The sequence below is a fragment of the Hippopotamus amphibius genome, chromosome 3 (genome assembly GCF_030028045.1).
Source record: "Hippopotamus amphibius kiboko isolate mHipAmp2 chromosome 3, mHipAmp2.hap2, whole genome shotgun sequence".
In the NCBI taxonomy this organism is placed as follows: Eukaryota; Metazoa; Chordata; class Mammalia; order Artiodactyla; family Hippopotamidae; genus Hippopotamus; species Hippopotamus amphibius.
In genome coordinates, this window is record NC_080188.1 from 31,154,396 (window position 1) to 31,169,507 (window position 15,112).

The following is a 15,112-nucleotide window of genomic DNA, read 5'->3' on the forward strand; positions in this document are numbered from 1 at the left end:
ATCTCTTTCTTAGCCAAGTAGGACTCTTCTCCAAGATTGGACGAGGAAGGTTCAGCTGAGAGAAGAAGGAAGATACCCAGGACCCTGGACCCTTGTGCCGTGCTCCTTACTTTGAACGGGCTTCCAGTTATATGTTGCCTCATTTCAAAGCATAGGCTTGGTGAGGTTGATTTTGCAGCTCTGTGGGCTGGATGCCAAACTAAGAGCTTGGACAACTGCCCAATCAGTGAAAAGTTGTTGTTGTTTTTTTTTTTCTAGGCACAGAATGTACAAGTAACAGTTATAAGGGAGGATCAGGCTAGAATGATATAATTTTAGGTTCCCTTAGAAAGCAATTTTAATTTCTTCCCTGCTGCATCTGGACTTTCCTCCCAGTTGCCCCTCCCCTTCCTTTGTTCATGAAATTCCTATCTGAGAGCTGCAGGATTCCCCATGAGAGCTCAAATAAAAAGCCAGTGTGTGAGCAAGGCTGTGGGAAGATGCATCCCCAGGATGAATTCTCAGTGGTGTGTGTGACCTTGAGAGGAAATGTTCCTAAGGGTGAGGGTATGTGTGTGGGTGTGGGGACCCGGGTAGTCAGTGTTTATCTGGATCTTACAGCTAGATACAGCAGTTAATAGTCAATCGCACGACACTAAACACATTAAGTGGGTTTGATTTTAAGAGGATGAAGGAAGGGAGACAGGTTTTGGTGAGATCATTTATGGGAGTATCTGTGTGTGTTTGCTGGTATGCACAAACTGGTAAGTGCCACCCAGATGTACACATCCTATATTTTTCACTTCACTGGAGAAAGAAAAGGCCCATTTGATTCTCTTGGGAACAGCAGCTGTATGTGAAAGAAGAGCAGCAATCATTCAGAATATTTCTTTCTTGGAAAAGGGGATAATGGTTATAAAACATGTGTGGGAGAAAAGTAGAGACAGGGGGCCTAGCCTACCCCAACCCTGGTTACCAGAGGAATTCTTTTGTTTCTGCCTAATTCATTGCCTAACTTTTGACTTCCAAATCTGGATTCTTGCCTCCCAGACTTCCTGAATGCAGGGTCTAAGTCTTGTTCATCTTTTGACACCCACAGTCCCTGGCACAAATTACTGTGACAATGGCAATGAGGATGACGACAGAGATGATGATCTAGAATCTAGAGGAACTGACTACATGCCAGGTTCTACGTAAAACACTTTACAGAGCGTTTGTTTGCTTATTTAATCCTCATAACTCAATGAATTAGCTTCTTATTGCTTATTTAATCCCCACAACTCTATGAGTTATTTTTACAGATGAGGGAGCTGATCCTCTGAGAAATTAAGTGACTTTCCCAAGGTCACAGCAAGTGGTAGGGGTAGCATTTTTTAAAAAATAAATTTATGTGTTTATTGGCTGCATTGGGTCTTCGTTGCTGCACACGGGCTTTCTCTAGTTGCAGCAAGTGGGGGCTACTCTTCATCCTGGTGCACGGGCTCCTCATTGCAGTGGCTTCTCTTGTTGCGGAGCACGGACTCTAGGCTCGTGGGCTTCAGTAGTTGCAGCACACAGGCTCAATAGTTGTGGCACACGGGCTTAGTTACTCCACAGCATGTGGGATCTTCCTGGAGCAGGGATCAAATCCGTGTCCCCTGCATTGGCAGGTGGACTTTTAACCATTGTGCCACCTAGGAAGTCCCAGTAGAGGTAGAATTTGAATCCACATCTATCTGGTTGCAGAGTCTAGGTTTATACTCAGGACCGATTTGAAGCAATATTTTGAAAGTTGCCTAAGAATGTTTTCACCTATTCTTATTTGTTTACCTGTATATCATGGGTCTCCCAGAATGTGATTTTCATGACCTTAATAACCTTGCCTACTTGTCCAGTCTTGTAATCCCAGCACCCAGCACAGCATATGGCACATAGTAGGTGTTTGCTCAGTAAATATGTGCTATTTGCTCCGTTTCTAAATTCCTTTGAAGGCTGTGCAGCCCAACAGGCAGAGGGTCTGACATCAGCAGAGTCTCATCTTGCTTCAGACACAGTTCTTTTATAATGCATTGGCTTCAAGCTGTTTCTCTTTTTTTCATGTATCATAGACATGAAACTAGAAGTGGCTAAAACCATAGAGCAATTTTACATTAGTTAAGAACTCTGCAGGTATGTGGTTTCAGGTTGTCCAGTGGTGTAATGAGGTCAGCAAGAACCCAGGTTTTTTCTCTCTTTCATTTTATAGCCCCCAGTGTGGTACTGTTGCCTCTCCCTCATGGTGGCAAGATTGCTGCAGTAGCTCAGTACATTACATCCTTAAACAGGAACATTCAAGGACAGGTAAGAAGGGATGTGGGCTTTCTCCTTCATATTTCTCTTTGTTAGAGGGGAAAATCTATCCAGAAGCCATTAGCAGATTTCCAGTTATGTCTCCTTTCTGAGAAGTGGATCAAATGACCACCACATTGGCTAAATCCATCATCTGCAAAGAAGAAATGAATCACACTGATCAATGTTCACCTCATGGGCCCCGGAGAAGGTTCCACATTCCCCAGACAAATTTCCTTACTATCTAAACAAAATCACGGTTCAGTTAATAGGGAGGTAGTAGAGAAGTGCAATCACCAGTTTTGTCCACCTAAGAAATCCTTTAAAGTATGATAACCTAAACAGCTTTAGTGCTTAGGCACCAGCCCAGGCCTCAAAAACTGGGTTTCACAACATCAGTTCTCAATTTCTGTGTGCTTATTTTTTTTCTATTTTAAGTGAGAAAAGCTTGCTTTGGCTCTCAGCAAAATTAAAACTATTTCATAAACCCACAAATATAGGAAGTAGCTGGCCACAGTGATTTTTTTCTATAGGTTTAGATCCAAGGTCTTTATATGACCACCGATTTTCTGCATATCCAAGGAATAGCACACAATCTGTCACCCTCTCGTCTTCTGTGTCAAATGGGCTTATATTGTTGACTTCTTAGAAACATCAAATCTAATACTGCAGCTAATTATAAAAGGATTGCAAAATAGGTATAGGGGTTTAGGGCTCACTTTCCTGCTCTTCCTCTTGTCTATTGCATTTCAGTGGATGACATAATCCCACATGTTTGCATCTGGCTCTGCCTAAAAGCTCCAGCTACTGCCTGGGATGTGTGAACTAGAAATGTATGGTTGATACAGTAATTATCATGTAGTTCTTTTTCTCCTGGTGGTTAACAAACTTCAAATTAACACCTACAGAAAGGTAATTACTTTCCTTCTCTTTGCTGTTCTAGACCTTTTCCCTGTGGTGAGCTTCAGGCATTCTTTCCTCCATTGTCACCATCAAGACAATTAGGATGAAGGATGAAGTGAGCTAGATGTTACCTCCAAAAGGAAGGAACAATGTCTGGGAGTTGGTAAAAAGTAAATTTTTGTTGAGTGACTGGAAGAACTGTGGAAAGGAAAAAGTATGGGCTTCTGAATCGTGCAGACTTGGATTCAAGCCCCACCTCTGCCATTTACCATTCATGTGATCCAGGGAAAGTTGTGTAACTCCTCTCAGACTCAGTTTCCTCAACTGTAAAATGAGAATAATGATGCTTATCTTACAGGTTTGCTGTAAGGACTAGACATCATATAGGTAAATTATCTTAGCATAGTGCCTAGAACATAGTATACGATCAATAATTAGCAGCTACCGCTAATACTGAAAACAGGATGCCGGTTTTTCCTTAGTCTTCTTTGTGGAGCTCACACACGGTGGGCACAAAGTATTTAAACCTAAAACCCGCAAGTGCTACCACAAACAGAGGTGATTGGTAGAGCCACATAGAAGGCAGTGATATCTGGACAGCTCTTCTCTTCCTGCCCAGAGCTGGAGATCACTGCAGTGCAGAGAGCCACCTTATGAATGGGGGCGTATGGAACCAAGCAGCAGTGCAGAGAGAGAAGAGCCATTCCTCGAGGGACAGAAAACTACCAAAGGCATTTAAGAAAATTCACTGTGAAGGATACAAACCTCCCAAGGGTGAAAATCTGACTTGTACAGAAGCAAATGGGGAAAAGGGGTAACCAGAATATAGAAGCATACTTGCTGAAAGTTCTGCCCCCCAGGTATGAACTTGCAGAAGGAGAGACTGAGAATTCTCCACTGATGGTGTGGAAGTTCTGACCCCCAGCGTGCCCTTCCTGGTCCAGCCTGGCTGGGGTGCAGAATGGTGTGGGACATAGAAGAGAATCAGCAGATGACAGAGAATGTAGATCCGGAAAAGGATGCCAGCTGGCCTGAGTAGGAGATGTTTCCGTTGGCTACTCCCGGCAGTGGGTTCCACAAGTTCCCTGGTGAAGAGGGACTGGAAGTTATGACATAATCACACTGTGTATTTGTTGTAGTTTGTTGTATACCTAGTAATGATCAGGTCATCCTCTCGGTGAACTGCGGGTATGTCATTCTAAGGGTGGATTCCATCATCTTACCTAATCCATCTATTGTCCTCATGGAGTCCTGAGTCAGCTGATGACTAGGGGTTAGGATGCTGCAGCCTATAAGCAGCGCCCGTGAATGAGGGGGCAGAGCTGCTCCATCTGGCGTGGCCCGTGCCGCCTTTTCTTCTCATGCTGTTTACTTTCATCCAGAGGCTGATGAACAGGGAGGGCACGAGCCCTGTTTTCCTTTGAAATCCCACTCACGCGAACGGTCAGAGGAGCACCGGTGATGGGGAGCGTCACCCCATCTGTGGCAGGAGGGTGGAGGGAGGCATCTCTCTTCACCCACGGGTGACGGGCTTCACCCACGGCTCCCTCGGCACTAGGACGGACTGCCACTGGCAGGAGCCGCAAGAGAAGCAGCGTGGCGACATTCTCAGGCAGGGTGGGGGTGGAGCCTCACCTGCAAGCCTTCCTCTTCCGTGAATGATGGGAAGATGTTGCAGGTCGGCGCCACCTCAGCCTGGTTGTCATCCCCTAACACATGAGGTCAGGAAAGAGAGTCCCCACACCCACTGCTGAAATTTCAGGGATGGGCCCTGTGCTTTTAGAAAGCAGGGGCTGGGGAGCTGGAGTAAAGAGAAGCCAAACCCTTAGGTAAAAACTTGCTTGACTGGGTGACAAACCCAGGCACAGTCCGTGTCCCTGACCACTGCAGGGACACTTCTTTACAGCCACTTCTAACAGCAACTCACAGAGCCCCAGGCAGGCGAGGAGGAACAGCCCCAGCACCTCCCACGGGTGCCCCCAGCTCTGGGCTCCGTCTATTTAAGACACTCGACGTCTATGAATGATTTTACTTGGGAACAGAGAGCAAGAAGAAAGGAGGACCGAGCTGACAAAAATACAAAGTTTGAAGACAAAACCAAACAGTTTGCATGTTTGATATAGTGGAGAAAGAAAGGGTTCAAAATAATTGGGGCTAAAATTGTGCATCAGCTGAAGGCAGAGAAAAGTTTTGATTAGAGGCTACAGACCTTTTTCTTCCCGCCTCCTCCTCTCCACCCCAGAGGTGCCAACGTGGACTCACGTGCAATGTTGGCAGCTCTCATGCCCTCCTTCTGCCTCAGCCCCGTCTGTGTAAGGAGAGAGTCCAACTGGATGGTCTCTCCAAGGCCCATTCTGTTTTAATCTTCTGTCCTCCAAGGGGACAGAGTCAGGGGCAGGCGGGTGGTGAGGAGGGACCCCCAGCAGGCATAGTGGGAGGATGGTTCCCCCCACTTAGGGCTGAGAGAAAGCCGCAAAGCCCAGGCACAGCTTCACCACCTGTTAGAATAGTGAAACCCGCCACTCCGCTACCATCGGTAAGCAGCCCCTCCCTGAGGCTCCCTGGTCCTCCCCAGACCTCCTAGGATCCAGCAATGAGAGGGCAACCCCACGCACAGTGTGACGCTGTGTGTGTGTGTGTGTGTGTGTGTGTGTGTGTGTGTGTGTGTGTGTGTGTACGGGGGATGGACCAGGATTCCGCTCCAGCGACAACACTTTCACCATGTATTTAGTCTGTGCGTGGCGTTTAATCAGTGCCTGGCCTTCTGCTGCCATCCAGGGAGAAGTCTTAAAAGAGGAAACCCCAGTAAAGGTGGGGGAAGGGAGGAAGGAAGGAGGGAGGGGACCGTAGATCACCCCTGAAAAAAATGTCTGAAGGTCTTGATTTCTGCTTTTGGCAAAAGTATGCTGTGGTCTGATTTTTTGACTAATTCACTGCAATTCTGCGCTATGCATTTCAGCAAACACCTGACTCCTCCATGGCCTTCTCTGTAATGAGGCCCTGGCAGTGCAGTGGACAGTGATTTAAGGTTTCCTATAAAATGTCATGTGATGTGGCCAATTGCATAAACAGTGATGTGCACTCTTGTGTCTGGTTTTCACCTCACTCCATAGTCAGCTCCCGGACTCGTCTTTCCAGTGGTTCTGAGGAGCCTTCAAGAGGGCCTGCTGTCCTGAGTTGATCTCCCAGAGCTGACACCCCTGACTTTGTTCTCTGATTCAGAGGGAAATGAACTCCGTATTCTTCATGGTGCTGCCAGTGGAAGCCCCATCTGTCCCAGGGCCAGACCTCAGGCTGAGGATGATTTAGGGTGGTACCAGGGTTCAGAGGAAGGGCTTTGGAGACCTGGTTCAAACCTAGGGTGAACAACCTTCCTGGTTTTCCCAGAACTGTCCTGGTTTTAGCACTGAAAATCCCATGTCCCAGAAAACCCGCTAGTCCTGTGCAGACTGGGACGGTTTGTCACCCTAGCCTAGTTCTCTCATTTCATAGCCAGTAATTTAACCTCTTTGAACCTTAGTTTCCCCATATGTGAAATGAGGGTAATGATAACAATGTATGGTATTGGAGGACTAGGGCTGAAACATCCATCCAAAGATTGTTCAGGAAGAAAAGAGGATTGGGTGACAAAAATTATGTCTTTCTGCCTCTGTTCCAAGAAGGAGTAGATGTCTCCTCTCCCGAAGTGTTTTTACTTTCCCAAGTGTAGGTGTGAGGACAGCATTTGAAGATTCTGGAACCATCTTCAGATAGCCTTGCAGGCCCTGGCTAATGCAGAAGGGTGGATTAAGGGCACTTCCAGCCCTATGTTTATCTGATTAAGCGTAAATGGCAGAAGCAGATGCCTGCTTGAAGAAGTCACTTTCAGAGCTACCACTTGGGAGTCACAAATAAGGGATTATGAAGCCTTTTCTTTTCAGTTTCTTTGCTGCCCCTTAGCTATGGTCTGCAAAGATTCTTAACTAATAGGCATGTTCTGAATGGCTATCTCCCAGGAACTACTGTTTCAGGGCTGAAAAAGGAAAAGAAGTCAATGTTTCCAAAGGACTCCCTTGCAAGGCATTTGCAGCACAAGGATGGATTTCACAGACATCTTAATCCCTGGCAGTGATGGCTGAGGGCTGTCTTGGAGACCAAAAGCACTCGAGCAAGAACTTGGATAACAAAAGAGAGGCGGGGGGGATTATTTATTCAAATGCCCTGATAGAAGAAGGCCTTAATCAAAGACACCATAGAAAACAAGCCACAGGCTGATAGGGAGGATTTGGAACATGAAGGTGTCAAAGGGATCCAGGCTTTTTCTGAAAGGAAGGAAGTGATTGAGGGAAATGGTTCTTCATTAATTGAGCAGAGCTCTGTCAGCACTGACGACAGGAGGGGCATTTTATTAGGAAGATGCCAAGGACAGGGGATTATTCAAAGTGCAAACATCTTCTCACCCCCATCACAAATGAAGTAAGAATCATTAGAATTAGTGCCAGGTTCTGACTGAAAATAGAAGTCTTCAAACGTTGGAAAACTCAACAAGCAAGACTCTGGCACAGGGATAACTAACTAGTTCGTGTCCAAGGCAACTGATGGCACAATTTTGCATAATTAGGACACATTCGGGAGTAGAGAGAAAAAAGAACTCTCCAAACAGGAATTTACTGATTTACATACATACTAGCGTGACCAGTGGTTTCAAAGCCTACGGTACCTCGGTCACGTTTATGTTCTAAAGGAAGGGGCAGAGTGCCAAGGAAAGCGACACTGCTGGTTTTCGGGAGCACACAAAACTGTCCACCAGATTCTGGGGAAATCTGCAAAGCAGAATTTTTTAGGTTACCAGATCATCTTTTCTCCTGTGCTTTCCACCCTTTTCTAAAGAAAATTAAATTCTGCAACAGTTCGTTTAAAAGTTAAGAAATTTGATGATCAGGGTAGCGCATTAAGGCATGCCCACTAGCAGTATGATAAATCACCCCAAAGCTCAGCGACTTAACCACAATTATTTCATTACCTTCCCCAGTTTCTGTGGTCAGGAATTCAGGGAGGGCTTGGTGGGGAGATTCTGGTCTGGAATCCCTCACATGGCTGCGATCAGATAGTGGCTGGAGCTAGAACAGCAGAGGGGTTGGAGGAGATGCAGTCTTGCTGGGTATCTCTCTCTGTCTTCATGCAGTCTCAGGACCTCTCTGTGTGGTCTCTCCAAAAGAACTGGTCTGTGCTTCCTCACGACATGGCAGCCTCAGGGCAGTCAAGTGCTCCGGTGCAAGTATTTCTGCTCCCAAGGCAGCGGCCACATCAAAGTTCATGACATGGCCTCAGAAGTCATGCAGCATCACTTCTACCACATTCCATGGCTTGCAAGTGAGTCCCAAGCCCACCTAGATTCAAGGAGGAATTAGACTTACTCCTCAATGGAGAAATGGCAAGGTTCTTGAAGAGCAATGTGGGCTGGGAGATACTGTGGCCATCTTTGCAAAATATAATATGGCATAAGGTATAAATAACTGATGGTCATAACCTTTAAAGAAATTTTTGTATTTTAAGAAAATAATGTTAATCCAAATATGAGTGGCACAAGTACTGAAGAACCTTGTGTTAACTACCTTTAATCTCTTCTTCTCCACATTACCTCTGATTCTTTAGGGTAAAACAATTGGGTGTAATGTGTTATATTAGTTTGCTAGGGCTGCCATAACAAACTACCACAAACTGAGTGGCTTAAACAACAGAAATTTATTGTCTCACAGTTTCGGAGGCTAAAACTCTGAGATTAAGGTCTTGGCAAGGTCGGTTCTTCCTGAGGGCTGTAACTGAAAAACTGTTCCATGCCTCTCCCCTAGCTTCTGGTGGTTTGCTGGTAATCTTTGCTATGCTTTATTTTGTAGAAGCAATGCTCCAACCTCTGCCTTCATCTTCACGTGGTGTTCTCCCTGAGTCCATGTATCTTGTTCGAAGTTCCCCTTTTTGTGAGGATACAGTCATATTGGATTAGGAGCTCACTCTACGCCAGTAAGACTTCACCTTAGCTAATTTTATCTATGACCCTGTTTACATATAAGGTCACGTTCTGAGGTGCTGGGGGATAGAACTTTAACATATGAATTTGAGGGGACACAATTCAACTCATAACATGTCTCTTATTTTTTGGAAGAAACAGCTTCTTCTGATGTGGTTTCTGAGAGTATGAATGGAAGAACAGGACCCAATCTCAGGTAAAATTTTCAGATATTACACCTGTCTTCTCCTTTCCCTGGCCCTGACCATTCTCCCATATCTCCTAAACACCTTCTGTAAATTTTAAGCAAAGGTTTTCATTAAGGCTGTTAATGCCATTAGAGTATTTTAGGATTAAATGTTCTTTTTGTTAAAATGTAATGATCAAATACCGGTTATGGGGTCTGATTCCCTCCCAAATATTCTATCGTCCTAATGCCCCTAGTTATGTAACTTCATATTTCATAGAATTTTTCAAGACTTTATCCTCCTTGTAACTTATGTTTCACCTCTGGAACAACCTAGTTCATATAAGGAGGCTTAAAGAGCAATTTATTGACTTGGGGGATTCGAGATTGTTCTCTCTCAACATTATGCAGACATTTTAAATTTTATTTCTTTTGGATGTCTAAAGCACAAAGAAAAAGCCTCATTAGGGAAGCCACAAGTCTTTGGCTTTACTGGCCTAGCACTTACCTTGCTCTTGATGTTTTCAAAATACCATCTAATCTTTAAATAGCCAGTACGCACTACATCTTCGTAAGACATGAGAATTTTTGTGATTTTCAGTAGAGGAAATTGAATCAAAAAGCACCAAGGTGACCCGTGCAAGGTGACATAACAGATCAGGAGTAAACCCAGATGTTTGCCATTTCATGAACTAAAACTTTGTCCTGTGCAAGCCCAGGCGTAGATTTTCATGACCACAAACTTTTCTTTTTTTCCCAGAAGCCAGAGGCCCACCTGCCCCTTTGCTCTGCAGTCAATAGAGAGGCAGCAGGAAAGGCAGGAGTTAGCCAGATGCCCAGCGAACAAGGAGGATGCCCAGCAGGTACCCACTGGGAGCAGGCTTGTTATTAGTATTTGTAAAACATCCCCTGGAGAGTCCCAGAAATCTTAAGGGGAAATTTTGGAGTATGACGCCCTGAATCAGGAGGTGGGCATCCCAGTGCAATCTCTTTTGTATTTGCTGGGTGCTGAGATCTGGGAAATTCAGGTCATATGATAATATGAAAAATATATGGAAGGTGTTCCTTCTAACCCTAGAAAACAAATCTTCTTGATCACAGATTCTATTAGAAACAAGCCCCCCAAAATATTTTGGTCTAGTCTTATGCCAATAAACGATAATAGCAATATTTATCCTTAATTCACGGAAGGTGCTGCAGGAAAGAATCCCAAACATCTTATGTGGCTGCCTCCCCAGGAAGACTGGTAGGCACCATAATGCCCTCTAGTATTTGCAAAGTTCTCAGTTATTTCTCGTAAGGAAAGATTACATGTAATTGGCAAGTACTGTACTTGAGTGGAGGGAAATCAATGGCATGTACATTATCTTGTTTAAGATAATTCAAGATGCCACCCAGACTAGCATGCTCCTCTTAGGCAGGGCATTGAAGCAAAAAGCCAATTGAAATCACATTCTCTCCTGAGCTACCAAACATATCTTTTCCTTGCTTTTCTCTTTAGTCATTTACTTTATTATTTTTTAAATATTTATTTATTTATTTGGCTGCGCAGGTCTTAGCTGCATCATGCAGGCTCTACTTCCTCGACCAGGAATCAAACTCCGCACTTCGGGAGGGCAGAGTCTTAACCATTGGGCCACCAGGGAAGTCCCTAGTCATTTACTTTAAAATGGTGACTGGTTTTTTACTGGGCAGAAATGTATCTAGTAAGGTATGCTTCGCTTTGATTATATGATACTCACGTGGGATAGCACGTGTTGTGGATTTCTTTATGAGCAGGAATATAAATTGAGGCTTCTTGTTTTCATATCAAAGTGCCATCTTTGTGTCCTGCACACCTAAATTCTAAGCGTATGGATAAGCATTTAGGCCTATTTTCATAGTCAATACTAGGGAATTCATCCTATTTCTCATTTCACATTGGCTGCTGAGAATCTCAGAGCCAAATTTAGTGCTCAGTTTCATTATATATTCTTAGTTTTGGTTTTCAGGTATAAAATATTTACAATGTTTATTATTTATCCAATCTTGATTTTATTTTCAAAGAATTTTTTTTACTACAAGGTATCTCAAATCTTTTTTTCTTAATAATTTAAGCATGGTGTTAATAATAAAGAAAATACATTAAAAAAAAAAAAAAACGCTGGTATACTATTCAACACTGAGAATGTCCTCAGAAAGTCATTATTTGTTTTGTCCACAAGGTGACTGGAGAACACTGGTAAGAGATAACCAGTTCTGATATTTTGCTGGCAAACACCTAAACCACCATACTAGAAAGTTAAGATATTGACATCTCCCTATAGGAATTGTTTGAAGCCACTGCCCTGAGGACTTGCCACAGCCACTTACCTCTCCTGCACCTTCCCCAGGATCCAGCTCTGAGCAGTTGCCATTCGCTCAGGTTGGTGGTCTAGCCATTCTGATGATGTATTTTAATACCCCCCTTGCCTCCTTTTAGTGCAAACAATAGCTCTGCTTATTTATATGTAAAATATAAGGGCAAGATAGTGACAGATGATGCAAACTCTAAAGCTGGACCGCTTGGGTTCAAGCCCTGGTAAAGCTTCACATTGTCCCTGTGACCTCAGTGAGTCCTGCATCTTCTCTGTGCCTCATTTCTTCCCCTCTGAGTTGGAGGTACTAGTGTTATCACCCTCATAGGACAGGTCTGAGGAATGAATGAGTGAATGTATGTAAAGCAGTTCGAGCAGTGCCTGTAGTAAGCTCATGCCTTAGCCATTATTGTTGAGTATCTACTATGTGCCAAGCACAGTACTGAATGCTTTGTGTTACTGAATCCCCCAAATAAATACCACATCTAGTAGGTATTATCATCCCTAATTTAAAGAGAACTGAGTCTCAGAGAAATTAAGAAATGTGCCCGAGGTTACCGTGCTGGTGACAGACAGAGAAGGTTTAAATTCCTATCTTTGACCCTGAATCCATGCTTTCCCCTGTGCCCTAGATTCTTCTCTGGAAGAAGTGGTACTTTGCAGCAAAGAAGAAAGAGAAGACAAGTGGCTGGTCCAGGTACCTTTGGTGAATGCTGAGTACATGGAGATGGTGGATACAGTGGATACAGAGACCTCACAGAGGATGGGTGGAAAACAGAGTTCGCCTCTGACTAGGAGAGTCAGAGCTTCTGCTGATAACAGGATTCTCTGATCATCCAGGCTTAAAACCTGACAGTCATCCCTGACCCCTCCTGTTCCCTTGCTCCCAGCTCCAGTCACCAAGCACCTCGATTCTGCTGTAGTATGATGCCTCTCACATCCTTTCCATTCCGTGCATGCCTCATGCAAACACTGCATTTCAAGTTCTCATTACCTCATGTCTGGATCATTTCAAGAGCCTCTTAGCTCTTCTCCCAGCCTCCATGTCTCTAAGTCATCCTTCCCACAACCACCACATTATTCCTATAGAAACTGCTTCCATCATGTGATTTCACTGTTCAAACCCTGCTCCCCCATGACTACCCAGTGTCTACTGAGTACAGTTCAGCTTCTCGAACAACATTCAAGTTGCTTCTTAATCTAATTCCAATCTTCTTTTCTAAACTGCTCGCTCAGGACTCCTCTGGAAGAATCCTGTGATTTCGCTGGGGCTGTTTCCTCGTTCTTCCTTAACTACGCTATTCCCTTCCCCACCTCCAAGCCTCCACCCACTCCATTCCCCACACCTGGCACACCCTCCTCCCTCCGTCACAACCCAGTTCAGCCCCTCCCTACTGTGACACCTTCCCTGTTCACTGCAGGGAAAGGAGCCTCCCCTTATCTGAATCGAATCGCACCACCCATTCGGCACTCAGCCCCCGTTGCCTTATGTTGCGAATAAGGTTTTCATTAGCATATGCTCTGCTTTCCTGGTTGTGTTGTGACTGTCTTCCAGCCAGAGGAGTGAAGGAGAGGGATGGTCGGAGGGCTCAGGCTGGTGGTTAGGCTCCTGGGCTCAGAAATCAGACAAGCTGGGTCTGAATCACAGCTCTGCGCTAAACAAAGAGACAGTCTTATTAAGACACCTAATCTCTCAGTGTCCCCATCTATAAAAAGAGGATAATGGCCATCCCTTCCTCACAAGGCTGTTGTGAGGATTAATGAGTTAATATGTAGAGAGCCCTTACCCAGGGCCTGACATATAAAGCTCAATTAATATTAGCTATTATTACTTTCATTATCAAACAGGAGAGGGTTCATGATGTACTAGACACTGTATAAGTGACCTTATTTAATTTGTATGACAACGCTATGAAGCAAGAAGGTCATGCCTTAGCTATGCCCAGCTGTGAAGTCCTCTGACCATCCTTGAACTGCTAAATTGGAACTTTTACATGAGAGAGAAACACATGCCAGTCATATTTAAGCCATGTTCAATGTCCCTGTTGCAGCTGATTAAGTCTAACAGGCATGATTCCTGTCTCTCTGGTCCTGGATGTAGCAGAACTTCTCTCTGGTGGCCATTAGGAGCTTCATTTCTAGTATTTTACAAAAATTCTAGTAAGAGGAAAGGGCTCAATTTCAGTCGTTCCCACACTATCCAGCTCTCTCTTTCGAGTGAGCCAAAAAATATCAGATTGAGGAATAAAAGAAACAGATATAGATTCTTTCTAAATAGATCGGAGGAGGCAGAACAGAATTAAAACTGGGGACTCTAAACTGCCACTGCTCAAGACACCCTGGGGACACTGGGGCAGGTAGAGTTTCACTGTGGGCACCTCTACAGAGAATCATGTAACAGCATCAGAAGTGGGTATTTCGAGCTACACAGATCTTAAGCCCAACCTCAGAGCAGAAACGCGCCTGGAGCTTGGCTGTGGGTCATGTTTAGCAATTTGCGTTAAGTCATGACCTTGATTTATCCTTTGTGCATCTACACTTTAGAGAGAAAGAAAAGTAAGATATGAAAACAATAAGTAGGTGGTCAAATCAGTGGCATAACACCCCTCACTGCGCCACATTCTGACTTGCTAAAGGAGCTTGTCCTTCAATAGAGCCGCGCATTGGAGATGGGCACAGACATGAGGCCCAGTTTAGTCCTATTGACCGGTGATGTCTGCTGAGGGTCTTACGGGAAACTCCTTCTTCATTGGATAGAATTCTGTGGACATGCGGTGCCCAGAACTGCTGTAGCCATCTTGCTGGGAGGAGGGAGACTTGGTTGAGATACCCAGGAAGGCAGATCCAGGGAGGGAACATATCTGGATCCTTGAGGAAATCATTGATCCAATCTTTTAAAGTTGGACTCAATCCACACTATTGCTATCTCCTTATTGTTTAATTAATTTTGGTTAGATATCCTGTTATTTGCAGAGGAACTTACTGATGCAGTGGCCAAAAACACTTTAAGCTGTGATGCTGTATCCTTACAGTCCACCCTATGTCTCACCTTTGCTGGCATGTTATTTCCCCATTTTCTGATGGGCGACAGGCTAGGGAAATATGCTCTATCCAGTTAATGGAAGATTATGTAGCTAGGGGACCTGTGTTCAAAATCTGGCTTTATCTGTGTGATCTTGGGCAAATTACTTAACTTTCCTGTGCCTCAGCTTCCTCATCCATCAAATGGCAACAAGAATTGTCCTGCCTCATAGGATTGTACTGAGGATCAAAGCAGCTAATACAAACACACTACTTAGAAGAGTGCCTGGCCCATAGCAAGTCATCAATCAGTTTACACTAGCTTTGTTTTCATCCTCCCCAGCAGAGCCCGCTTCTGCACATTTCCAAGGCATTTTGCTGTTACACTTCCCA

At 44.5% G+C, this 15,112-nt stretch overlaps 1 long non-coding RNA gene across 1 annotated transcript; it reads left to right on the forward strand.

Moving 5' to 3' along the window:
- Positions 1–10,136: 10,136 nt before the first annotated feature.
- On the forward strand, positions 10,137–12,828 carry LOC130849314 (uncharacterized). Its single transcript, XR_009052715.1, has 3 exons — positions 10,137–10,225; positions 11,669–11,766; positions 12,331–12,828. It is a non-coding gene; the product is annotated as an uncharacterized LOC130849314 (long non-coding RNA).
- The last annotated feature ends 2,284 nt before the right edge of the window (positions 12,829–15,112 follow it).